The 13044-nt window shown below is 38.2% G+C and overlaps 1 protein-coding gene across 2 annotated transcripts in view; it reads right to left on the reverse strand.

Moving 5' to 3' along the window:
- The window catches only part of LOC133664931 (plakophilin-4-like), a 246263-nt gene that overhangs the window by 188306 nt on the left and 44913 nt on the right, over positions 1-13044 (reverse strand). The window lies entirely within an intron of this gene.

Genomic DNA, 13044 nt, shown 5'->3' on the forward strand with positions numbered 1-13044 from the left:
GTTTAAAAACAACATTTCTCGATGAGCCATTGCAAGGAATTTAGGGATTTTACCATCCACGGTCCGTAATATCATCAAAAGGTTCAGAGAATCTGGAGAAATCACTGCACGTAAGCGATACTGTATCAGAAAGCAACATCAGTGTGTAAAGGATATCACCACATGGGCTCAGTAACACTTCAGAAAACCACTGTCAGTAACTACAGTCCGTCGCTACATCTGTAAGTGCAAGTTAAAACTCTACTATGCAAGGCCAAAGCCATTTATCAACAACACCCAGAAACGCTGCCGGCTTCGCTGGGCCTGAGCTCATCTAAGGTGGACTGATGCAAAGTAAAAAAGTGTTCTGTGGTCTGACGAGTCCACATTTCAAATTGTTTTTGGAAACTGTGGACGTTGTGTCCTCCGGACCAAAGAGGAAAAGAACCATCCGGATTGTTATAGGCGCAAAGTTGAAAAGCCAGCATCTGTGATGGTATGGGGGTGTATTAGTGCCCAAGGCTGGGTAACTTACACATTTGTGAAGGCACCATTAATGCTGAAAGGTACATACAGGTTTTGGAGCAACATACAGTATGTTGCCATCCAAGCAACGTTGTCATGGACACCCCTGCTTATTTCAGCAAGACAATGCCAAGCCACGTGCTACAACAGCGTGATTTCATAGTAAAAGAGTGCGGGTACTAGACTGGCCTGCCTGTAGTCCAGACCTGTCTACCATTGAAAATGTGTGGCACATTATGAAGTGTAAAATACCACAACGGAGACCCCGGACTGTTGAACAACTTAAGCTGTACATCAAGCAAGAATGGGAAAGAATACCACCTGAAAAGCTTTAAAAATGTGTCTCCTCAGTTCCTAAATGTTTACTGAGTGTTGTTAGTGACAATATATATATATATATATAAATGACATTAACTTTTTAATTTGTGTCTGTGTGCAGATGTGTGTGTTTGGTAGTTTGGCGCGGTAATTACTTGTCCCCCTACCAAATTTCTTGAATGTGTGTAATAGGGATATTAAAGGCCTACTGAAATGATTTTTTTTTATTTAAACGGGGATAGCAGATCTATTCTATGTGTCATACTTGATCATTTCGCGATATTGCCATATTTTTGCTGAAAGGATTTAGTATAGAACAACGACGATAAAGATTACAACTTTTGGTATCTGATAAAAAAAAGGCTTGCCCCTACCGGAAGTAGCATGACGTAGTCAGTTGAACATATACGCAAAGTTCCCTATTGTTTACAATGATGGCCGCATGAAGTGAGAGAGATTCGGACCGAGAAAGCGACAATTTCCCCATTAATTTGAGCGAGGATGAAAGATTTGTGGATGAGTAAAGTGCAAGTGAAGGACTAGTGGGGAGTTGAAGCTATTCAGATAGGGAAGATGCTGTGAGAGCCGGGGGTGACCTGATATTCAGCTGGGAATGACTACAACAGTAAATAAACACAAGACATATATATACTCTATTAGCCACAACACAACCAGGCTTATATTTAACATGCCACAAATTAATCCTGCATAAAAACACCTGCGTGTTTGTTATGCTAGCTCCTAGCTCCTCTGCTAGCTCCTAGCTCCATAGAACACGCCAATACAATTCAAACACCTGATCAACACACACAATCACTCAGCCCAAAAGACCGTTCACCTAACCCAAGGTTCATAAAGCTTATATATTTTTAAAAAGTTACGTACGTGACGCGCACATACGGTCAAGCTATCTAATGTTTAGCAGCCAAGGCTGCATACTCACGGTACCTGATATTCAGCTGGGAATGACTACAACAGTAAATAAACACGAGACATATATATACTCTATTAGCCACAACACAACCAGGCTTATATTTAATATGCCACAAATTAATCCTGCATAACAACACCTGCGTGTTTGTTATGCTAGCTCCTAGCTCCTCTGCTAGCTCCTAGCTCCATAGAACACGCCAATGCAATTCAAACACCTGATCAACACACACAATCACTCAGCCCAAAAGACCGTTCACCTAACCCAAGGTTCATAAAGCTTATATATTTTTAAAAAGTTACGTACGTGACGCGCACGTACGGTACGGTACGTGTTATGCTAGCTCCTAGCTCCTATGCTAGCTCCTAGCTCCATAGAACACGCCAATACAATTCAAACACCTGATCAACACACACAATCACTCAGCCCAAAAGACCGTTCACCGAACCCAAGGTTCATAAAGCTTATATATTTTTAAAAAGTTACGTACGTGACGCGCACGTACGGTACGGTACGTGTTATGCTAGCTCCTAGCTCCTATGCTAGCTCCTAGCTCCATAGAACACGCCAATACAATTCAAACACCTGATCAACACACACAATCACTCAGCCCAAAAGACCGTTCACCTAACCCAAGGTTCATAAAGCTTATATATTTAAAAAAAGTTACGTACATACGCAAAAAAAAGTTGCGCACATACGGTCAAGCGATCAAATGTTTAGAAGCCAAAGCTGCATACTCACAGTAGCACGTCTGCGTCTTTGTCATCCAAATCAAAGTAATCCTGGTAAGAGTCTGTGTTGTCCCAGTTCTCTACAGGCGTCTGTGTATCGAAGTCAAAAGTCCTCCTGGTTAGAGTCTCTGTTATCCGAGTTCTTCCATCTTGACTGCATCTTTCGGGAATGTAAACATTCCCGAAAGAGTGTACTGTTGTGGCTGACTACGTTCGAAAAATACGTCCATTTCGCACCGACAACTTTCTTCTTTGCTTGCTCAGCTTCCTTCTCCATAATGCAATGAACATGATTGAAACAGATTCACGAACACAGATGTCCAGAATACTGTGGAATTATGAAATGAAAACAGAGCTTTTTCGTATTGGCTTCAATGTGGAAGGCATACCCGTGTTCGCCGGTCTACGTCACGCGCATACGTCATCCTCAGAGGCGTTTCGAACCGGAAGTTTAGCGGCAAATTTAAAATGTCACTTTATAAGTTAACCCGGCCGTATTGGCATGTGTTATAATGTTAAGATTTCATCATTGATGTATAAACTATCAGACTGCGTGGTCGGTAGTAGTGGCTTTCAGTAGGCCTTTAAGTATAATTATCGAGTGATAACAATGGCTATTATGATGTCACATCAATAATTTTGATGAAAATGTAACTGACAAAATGAGCCAATAATAATGAAAGCTTATCATGTACATATTTGTCGCTGGTCTCTCTGTTGTGGCTTCTCAACCACTCCTTTCCCCCAACAGTATGCTCGCATATTTGTGATGCCATGATACTGCGTGGGCCGATGTGTACAGAGAAAAGCAACACAATCAAATCTGACAAGTCAATATGGAAAGGACTGTAGAAAGTCATAATTTATAGTTACAGTTATGGTTATATTGTAATAAGTATTTTCCCTAAAGAAATACAAGTTTTCTAGTTCCTTGTTTTTAAGGAAAATGGGATTTTGTTTTGCAAGACATTGTCATTCTAGCGGGCAGCACAGTGAAACAGGGGTTAGTGCATGTGCCTCACAATACAAGGGTGCTGAGTTCGAGCCCCAGGCTTGGGGTCTTTCTGTGTGGAGTTTGCATGTTCTCCCCATGACTGCGTGGGTTCCCTCCGGGTACTCCGGCTTACTCCCACCTCCAAAGACATGCACCTGGGGATCGGTTGATTGGCAACACTAAATTGGCCCTAGTGTGTGAATGTGAGTGTGAATGTTGTCTGTCTAACTGTGTTGGCCCTGTGATGAGGTGGTGATATTTTTTGGCATCACAAAATCTTTCTTTTTTTTTAAAATGTATATTATGTTTATAAATTTAGGAAATACATCCCTGGACACATGAGGACTTAAACATTTTGACCAATGTATAATCCTGTAACTACTTGGTATCACATCGATACCCAAATTTGCGGTATCATCCAAAACTAATGCAAAGCATCCAAACAACAGAAGAATAAGTGATTATTAAATTTTAACAGAAGTGTAGATAGAACATGTTAAAAGAGAAAGTAAGCAGATATTAACAGTAAATGAACAAATAGATTAATAATTCATTTTCTACCACTTGTCCTTCATAATTTTGGCAAAATAATAGAATGATAAATGACACAATATGTTACTGCATATGTCAGCAGACTTATTAGGAGCCTTTGTTTGCAAACTTACTACTAAAAGACAAGTTGTCTTGTATGTTCACTATTTTATTTAAGAACAAACTTGCAATAAGAAACATATGTTTAATGTACCGTAAGATTTTTTTGTTAAAATAAAGCCAATAATGAAATTTGTTGTGGTCCCCTTTATTTAGAAAAGTACCGAAAAGTACAGAAATACTTCCCGATACCAAAATATTGGTATCAGGACAAGACTAACAGAAAATAACAGAATGGAAAAGGACACAATATATTACTGCATATGTCAGCAGACTAATTAGGAGCCTTTGTTTGTTTACTTACTACTAAAAGACAAGTTGTCTTGTATGTTCACTATTTTATTTAAGGACAAACTTGCAATAAGAAACATATGTTTAATGTACCCTAAGATTTTTTTGTTAAAATAAAGCCAATAATGAAATTTTTTGTAGTCCCCTTTATTTAGAAACGTACCGAAAAGTACCGAAAAGTACTGAAAAGCACCGAAATACTTCCCGATACCAAAATATTGGTATCAGGACAACACTAACAGACAATAACAGAATGGAAAATGACACAATGTGTTACTGCATATGTCAGCAGACTAAATAGGAGCCTTTGTTTGCTTACTTACTACTAAAAGTTGTCGAGTGTGTTTTTTATTTTTATTTAAGGACAAACTTGCAATAAGAAACATATGTTTAATGTACCGTAATATTTTTTTGTTAAAATAAAGCCAATAATGACGTTTTTTGTGGTCCCCTTTGTTTACAAAAGTACCGAAAAGTACCGAAACACTTTCCGATACCAAAATATTGGTATCAGGACAACACTAACAGACAATAACAGAATGGAAAATGACACAATATATTACTGCATATGTCAGCAGACTAATTAGGAGCCTTAATTACTACTAAAAGACAAGTTGTCTTGTATATTCACTATTTTATTTAAGGACAAACTTGCAATAATAAACATATGTTTAATGTACCATAAGATTTTTTTTTTTTTAAATAAAGCCAATAATGCAATTTTTTGTGGTCCCCTTTATTTAGAAAAGTATCGAAAAGTATCGAAAAGTAACGAAAAGTATCGAAAAGTATACAATACAATACCATATTGGCATCGAGACAAATGCATACACTTACACGATGGAGTGCAGCTTTTACAAAACTAATCAGATTACTGTATGCAAAATAAAAATGTGTTGAATGAATTAGTTTATTCCAAGCCAAGCTGTAATCCTAGAGTCAGCCAGGAACACGTACTGAGTGACCCCACCCTGACTCAGCACAACACATGGGCCATTCTACTGACCTCAAAACTCGGCCACTCCTTGGAATTTTTTTTTTACAGAACTCCTCTTTGACTGAATCTTAAGTGTCTTAAGTAAAATGGTCAAGGGAGAAACATGACACGAATACTTTGAAATGTGCAGTCAAAAAGTAATACAAAATCATTTCACTATATTAAATATTTTAGACAAGTATTCATCAGTCCTCTTGATCCACCTGTGCCTTGTGTCACCTTCCCCCGAGGAGCACTGCAGTAGAATATCTAATATTAGCTACCACATATACACATGAAACCAGGTTACTGAGAGAAATCAAGTTAACGCAGGAAAGCGGAAAACACATTTACATGATGCTAGGCAACAAATTAAATAGTGCGTGGATGCAGCTGGTAAGTAATCACTGTTATCATAGTCAGGCAACCTTCATTTGTGTTTCTATTTGTGATGCATCAATGGGAGACATCATCTGCTCTTTTTTTAAGCTAACAGCATTTGATTGATACTCAATAGCACATTCTATTTATTGCAACACAATGCAGTTGGACTTTTTATGGGATTACTTACAAGGACACTTCTACAGTATGAGTTGTGTTCTTGTACAGTGTACACTTAGGGAAGGGTTCGGCAACCCAAAATGTTGAAAGAGCCATAATGGACCAAAAATACTAAAAAAAAATCTGTCTGGAGCCGCAAAAAGTGTTATGATGAAGGCAACACATGATGTAAGTGTCAATACGCTATATTGCCAAACGTATTTGGCCACCCATCCAAATGATGAAAATCGGGTGTCCTAATCACTTGGCCCGGTGTATAAAATCAAGCACTTAGGCATGGAGACTGTTTCTGCAAACATTTGTGAAAGAATGGGCCACTCTCAGTGATTTCCAGCGTGGAACTGTCATAAGATGCCACCTGTGCAACAAATCCAGTCGTGAAATTTCCTCGCTCCTAATATTCCTAAGTCAACTTTATTATAAGAAAATGGAAGAGTTTGGGAACAACAGCAACTCAGCCACCAAGTGGTAGGCCACGTAAACTGACAGAGAGGGGTCAGCGGATGCTGAAGCGCATAGTGCAAAGACTTTCTGCAGTCAGTTGCTACAGAGCTCCAAACTTCATGTGACCTTCCAATTAGCCCACGTACAGTACGCAGAGAGCTTCATGGAATGGGTTTCCATGGCCGAGCAGCTGCATCTAAGCCATACATCACCCAAGTCCAATGTAAAGCGTGGGATGCAGTGGTGTAAAGCACGTCGCCACTGGACTCTAGAGCAGTGGCGACACCTTCTCTGGACTGATGAATCACGCTTTTCCATCTGGCAATCTGATGGACCAGTCTGGGTTTGGAGGTTGCCAGGAGAACGCTACATTTCGGACTGCATTGTGCAGAGTGTGAAATTTGGTGGAGGAGGTATTATGGTGCGGGGTGTTTTTTCAGGAGTTGGGCTTGGCCCCTTTGATCCAGTGAAATGAACTTTGAATGCTCCAGGATACCAAAACATTTTGGACAATTCCATGGGAATGCACTTCAAGTTCATATGTGAGTCAAGGCAGGTGGCCAAATACTTTTGGCAATATAGTGTATTAGCCTACTACCAAAATGACTAAAAGTCTTGTATAAGTGTTATAATGAAGGCAACACATGATGTAAGTGTCTATATTAGCCTACTATTAAAGGCTGAAGCAAATCTTCGTTGACAGAAATGTTGTATTTTTAATTGTTATTCTACACATTTTTGCAGCATTGGAAAACATTAGTAAAACGGAGGCTTCTCACAGGATGAGAAATGACTGGCTCAGAATGGCCAAAGGTATATATGTGAGTGTCCAACTTAAAGGAAAGGGCAGGCTGTCTTCTTCTAATAGATTCATTACAATCTTTGCAAAATGGGTAACGTTTGCTGTGGTCTGGAACAACATGGCACACAAACAACTATCAGAAATACAGCCAATATTACATACAGATAATGTGTCATGAGACATGCAAATATAAATTAAATACATAGAGGACATAAGTAAAGGAAATTAAATGAGCTCAAATATACCTACAAACGAGGCATAACGATGCAATATGTACATACAGCTAGCCTAAAGAGCATGTTAGCATCGATTAGCTTGCGGTCATGGAGTGACCAAATATGCCTGATAAGCACTCCAGCAAATCAATGAAATCAACAAAGCGCATCTTTGTACATGCACGCTCAGCATGAAACGTTTGGTGGACAAAATGAGACAAAGAAGGAGTGGCATAAAACACATCTTTCTGTGGCAACGTCGGAGAAAGTTGTACATGTAAACAGACTATGATGAGTTCAAGGATCGCTGAAATTAGCAGGACAAAACGGTGCTTGCCAAATACTCTCATCGGTGTAGCATGTATAACATAAACAGTGGAATTTCTAACAAGGGTTTGTATCATGTTTTTTCTCCTACAGAAAATATATTAAAACAAAAACAAAAAAATGTTCTTCATCTTTTTAAATTTTCACACATCTCTGAAAGAGGTCCAGGGAGCCACCAGGGCGGCGCTAAAGAGCCGCGGGTTGCTGACTCCCGACTTAGGGAGAAACAAATACTCTTTCTGTAGTTTTATAACTTAAAATACTGACTTATCTGATCATGTGACAATTTGGACGTCCAATGTAAACAGTATGGATTTGTTTGATAACTCTTCTACTACTTATTAAAGATGGACACCAAAACCTGGTTCTATAATGGCAGTGGTGCCAATGTAACCAGGATGCAACCCAGCTACTACTTAGTTATTACATTTATATAAAGTAAAGTTAAAAAAAAAGTAAATAAATTGGTATTAGTATTAGTCTTGAATGTCACAACATTCCCTAAATATTAAAATACATTGCGTTTTTTTGTTGTTGTTTTTTTAAGTACCATTTTTTTAAGTACCAGGCATCGTTTAAGCGCTGGCATTATTTTTAAAGTACTAACTTGGTACACAGGCATCGTTTAAGCACTGGCATTATTTTCAAAGTACTAATTTGGTACAAGTATCAGTTAAAATGAAAACAATACACATCCATACTCCTGATCCGCTGCACACAAGAGGGTGAGACTTTGACAAAACATGCACCCATTCTATGTTTCATGTGCTAATATATTTAGCCCAAGCCTGCCCCAATTAGTTTAAATCACTTGAAATTTCTCACACAGTTCAAAGCGCTCTGTGAAACACCCTCTGTAACTCTTGGATGTTAAAGGTGCCATATGTAATAATTTGATGTCAAGTCATCATTAAATGGCCCTGGTATGTCAAAAGGCATTATTAAATCATGTTCTTTTCGAATACCTTTATTACTGATAACGGTAGTACAGCCGGGATATGCTCATTTCAAAAAAAGATTTACAGCCCCGAAATATTGTTATTGTTTTCAGGGACGGCGTGGCGAAGTTGGTAGAGTGGCCGTGCCAGCAATCGGAGGGTTGCTGGTTACTGGGGTTCAATCCCCACCTTCTACCATCCAAGTCAAGTCCGTTGTGTCCTTGGGCAAGACACTTCACCCTTGCTCCTGATGGCTGCTGGTTAGCGCCTTGTATGGCAGCTCCCGCCATCAGTGTGTGAATGTGTGTGTGAATGGGTGAATGTGGAAATACTGTCAAAGCGCTTTGAGTACCTTGAAGGTAGAAAAGCGCTATACAAGTATAACCCTTTTATCATTTATATATTTCGATGCCACCGTTTGACCAATTAAAAAGTTCACATCCAGGTTGCCGCCCAAGTCTTTGAGCTACTGCCACTAGTAAAGTTACTAAACATATCAGACCTTAGTAAATCTAAAAGGCATCGTTACGATTCTCAACTTATTCATGACAAAACCAGGAACAAAACAAGGATTTGTATCGGGGATGCCTTTGATAGATATAGAGCACTGAAGGCGGAGAATATTTTTTCATCTTACGCCAAACTTGCTTATTTCCTCCTTGATAGGTAAGTCAGGCATTTACGTTTTCTTATTGTAATAAATGGAAATGGACATTTGGTATGTAAACTATATTGTCCAATACAGTCTATGATCTTGTCTAACAAAGCTAGTATGTTCCTGCAACGAATGCTTAGCATGCTAGCCCGGTCAATGACACATGGACATACAGGCTAACGGGGGAAATATATGCCCGTTAGCCTGTATGTGGATGTGTCATCCAACTGACAGGTCAAAATATATTTTCGACAAATAAAACCCTTGTTGATATGGGTAGTGTCAGTGCCTATTTCGCTCTCAATGTGCAGATACGCTGAGGAAATGCGTTCCAGCATTAGCACGGCTAATTACGGTTTCTTGTACTGTATGTGCATCAAACACATATGGTGGTATTTGCTTGGCACAATATAATGCATCACATGTAATGATTTTCTACTTTATGTATTGACATGGTAGTAGGCTACATGATTTATGCGTAACGTGGTTTTAGCGTAACGTGGGTTGGCTCATAGAATGGCACTCTGCACTGAAAGATGGTGATGTGCGTACATGGAAGAGAATGCAGTGCGTCAGGTTGGATGCAACATGGGGTTATGCTGAACGAAATGTGGCGGTAATTTTACTATTAGTCTTGGCTCGCCATCAAAGTAGGCCTATGCCATATATAATATATTATATGTTATTATATACTATTATCTCGATGGTGGTCCGTGCGGTCAAACTAGACATCTCAGCAGGGTAATGCCAACAATCTGTCCCGACGAAAATATTGCTGCATAACTTTACAAATACATTTGGCTAATGGACATCAGTAAAATGTGGCATAATGACTTAGTAAAGCATCTTGCAAGAAGCATGAACAAGAGATAACCTCTACAGCATAGGACTCGTCGATTGCCTTTTGAAGTTCCTTGGAGTAGGATTCGGATTGGGCTGCGTATCTGGCAACCTCAGTCATGGAGAGTGGGAGGGGACTACAGAATATTGACCCTGGTTGCAGTACCATTTCTGGCCACATTAGTCATGCTGTCACTGTGGTACATGTACCATAAATGGTACGCGGGCCACATCTAGTGGTACGCCAAAGAATGACTTGATTAAAGTGCAGTGTTTTATTTTCCTGTGTTCAAACACATTGTTACTGTTCAACGTGTGTGTAACATTATAGCGGCCAAAAATACTAAATATTAGGGCTGTGAATTTTTGGGTGTCCCACGATTCGATTCAATATCAGTTCTTGGGGTCACGATAGAATTCAAAATCGATTTTTTTTTTTAATTCAACACGATTCTCGATTCAAAAACGATTTTTTTTCCCGATTCAAATCGATTCTCTATTCATTCAATAAATAGGATTTCAGCAGGATCTACCCCAGCCTGCTGACATGCAAGCAGAGTAGTAGATTTTTGTAAAAAGCTTTTATAATTGTAAAGGACAATGTTTTATCAACTGATTGTGATTATGTAAATTTGTTTTAACTATTAAATGAACCAAAAATATGACTTATTTTATCTTTGTGAAAATATTGGACACAGTGTGTTGTCAAGCTTATGAGATGCGATGCAAGTGTAAGCCACTGTGACACTATTGTTCTTTTAAAAAAAAAAAAGTTTAATAAATGTTTAATGATAATGTCCATGAGGGATTTTTAATCACTGCTATGTTGAAATTGTAACTAATATTGATACTGTTGTTGATAATATTCATTTTTGTTTCACTACTTTTGGTTTGTTCTGTGTCGTGTTTGTGTCTCCTCTCAATTGCTCTGTTTATTGCAGTTCTGAGTGTTGCTGGGTCGGGTTTGGTTTTGGAATTGAATTGCATTGTCATGGAATTGCTGTGTATTATTTTGTTGGATTGATTAATTTTTAAAAAAATACTAATAATTAATTTTTTTTAAATAAAAAAATAAAAATGTTTTCGATTTTTTAAAAATGAGAATCGATTCTGAATCGCACAACGTGAGAATCGCGATTTGAATTCAAATCGATTTTTTCCCGCACTCCTACTAAATATACTTGTTTAATAAAACCTCTGCTTTGTTTTTAATAACTACGTTACTGTATTTCAATGTTGGTCATTCTGGTGATACTTGGAGAGCCAAGTTTTTTCTGAGGCGGTACTAGGCAGAGGTGGGACCAAGTCATTGCTTTGCAAGTCACAAGTAAGTCTCAAGTCTTTGCCCTCAAGTCTCGAGTCAAGTCCCGAGTCAAGACAGGCAAGTCCCGAGTCAAGTCCAAAGTCAAGACTAGAAAGTCTCAAGTCAAGTCCCAAGTCCTGCATTTTGAGTTTCGAGTCCTTTCAAGTCCTTTTAACCACAGACTAATATTTTTACACAGATTGTGTATGCTTTTAAAACGCTGTATTTATTTATTAAAACAAGTGCATTTGAAATTGCAGGAAAAAAAATAGTGCTGACATTGCAATTCATAATAGCACTATTAACCAGTCATTTTAATAGTGTAAACAATTTTAAACATTTAACTCATTCCTTTACAGAATAAACACATTTGCAAAAACAAACATTAACATACTATTGGTTGTATTTTATGAAAATAACATTACCACAAAGTTGAGAAGGAGCAAAGATCTTCAATATTTGTATGTGAGAATCACAAAGAAATCTTCTGGGGGAGGATGACACCCCTACAGGGGTTTGGTTTACAAACTTTCAGCCCCACCTAAAACAAAATTCACCAGCCGCCACTGATTATGATGCATTCTCATTTTAGGCAAAGTATAAGACAATACTTTCTTAACAGTATAATTGTAACCAGGAATAAGTCTTCAAGTAACAATATTCAAATACTAACATTGTTGGGTAAGACAGCATTTGGTTTTATTCTGAATCCAGTGAAACAGATTGGTGGTTTTAGCTGATATAAAGACTTTCAGGTGTTTATATATGTTTAAGTATTTGGCAGACGCTTTTATCCAAAGCGACATACATAAAAAATACATATAAAACAATCACTGTAAACATTATCATTTAAGGGAAGAATGTAATACAAAATATCAATACAAAGTGTCAAGACAGAATAAACTCTCTGCTGCTGCAGCAACAGAGTTACAGTCTATAGGTCCCTAAAATATATAGATATCTAATGTATTCATACATTGTTTATGTAGGATATACGCATGTATATATAATCTAATCATATTGTTTCTTCAACTTAAAAATAGCTGACCGTTTTTTTCCCCCTTCTCTGGGATTATATTCCCAGTTTTGATCTCAGACGTCTGGTCACTTATAACGTATAAGAATATTATATTACTGTTAAGCAAACTATGAATAATAAAAACGCCAAAACATGTGTCCGTTATCATAGCTACACGTATGACAAAAAAACGCGTGAAAATCAGTGGTATTCAGTGAGGTAAGATGAATTAAATTTGCTGACAGTTCATTGCTCCTGCCAAATGAATTGCACTGAGTGGAGCGGATCACCACTTCAAGATGGCGGCTCCGCGTCTCGTCTGCACCAGTAGGCAGTAGCGCTCAATGCTGCGTACCCTTATAAGATGTCTATGGTTATAACGTTAGCAGTGAGTTTACAGCCTCACTGATTTAACGACACAGCAAATAAAAGTCATGTTACTAAGCCAATAAACGTTAGCTTACATTCAAAACTTACCCTTCTTTGTGCAACTTCAAATGTCGAACGAAGTTGGAAGTTGTTGCGTCTTTGTCTGTAATATT

This window comes from Entelurus aequoreus, linkage group LG14 (genome assembly GCF_033978785.1).
Source record: "Entelurus aequoreus isolate RoL-2023_Sb linkage group LG14, RoL_Eaeq_v1.1, whole genome shotgun sequence".
In the NCBI taxonomy this organism is placed as follows: domain Eukaryota; kingdom Metazoa; phylum Chordata; class Actinopteri; order Syngnathiformes; family Syngnathidae; genus Entelurus; species Entelurus aequoreus.